We start from the raw sequence: 757 nt of genomic DNA, 5'->3' as shown, positions 1-757 counted from the left end.
CACAGCAATCCCAATAAACCAATGTCAATTTGAACATAGATACACAAATAGTCAACAAAATACAAGGAAAATTTTTACCCAAGGAAACTCAAGACTTGTATATTGAACACTACAAAAGACTGTTGAAAGAAATTAGAAACTCTAAATAAATCATAAGACATCCTGTGGTCATGGATCAGAACCATCATATTAAGATCTCAACAGTCCCCCAAATGATTTATCAATTCAATGCAATCTGTATCAAAATTCTGACATCATTAAATTAATTTTCAGCACAAATGGAAAGCTCATCCTAAAATCCATAATGGATTGCAAGTGACCTGGATAAACAAAGCAATCTTAAAGGTGAAAAACAAATTTGGAGGCATTACAATTTCTGATTTCAAAACTTACTGCCAACCTACAGTATTCAAAATGGTGGGAATTGCTATATGAACAGAACTGAGGATCCAGGAATAAATCCATGCATCTATGGTCAGTTGATTTTCACAAAGGGGTGTCAAGACCATCAATGGGCAAAGAAAAATCTCTTCAACAATGATGCTGAGACATCCAGCTTTCCACAAACAATGAAGGAATTCAGTGACCTACTTCATACAATACATTTTAATAAAGAAAGGGGTCAAAGACCCATTGGGGTCAAAATGGCTCAAAGATCTACATTTAAAAGTTAAAACTAAAACAAGTAGGATAAAAACACATGAGTAACTCTTCCTGACCTTGGATTTGGAAATGGACTATTAGATATGGAGTAATT

The sequence above is a fragment of the Bison bison genome, unplaced genomic scaffold (genome assembly GCF_000754665.1).
Source record: "Bison bison bison isolate TAMUID 2011002044 unplaced genomic scaffold, Bison_UMD1.0 scf7180017849882, whole genome shotgun sequence".
In the NCBI taxonomy this organism is placed as follows: domain Eukaryota; kingdom Metazoa; phylum Chordata; class Mammalia; order Artiodactyla; family Bovidae; genus Bison; species Bison bison.
This window is presented reverse-complemented; position numbering follows the sequence as displayed.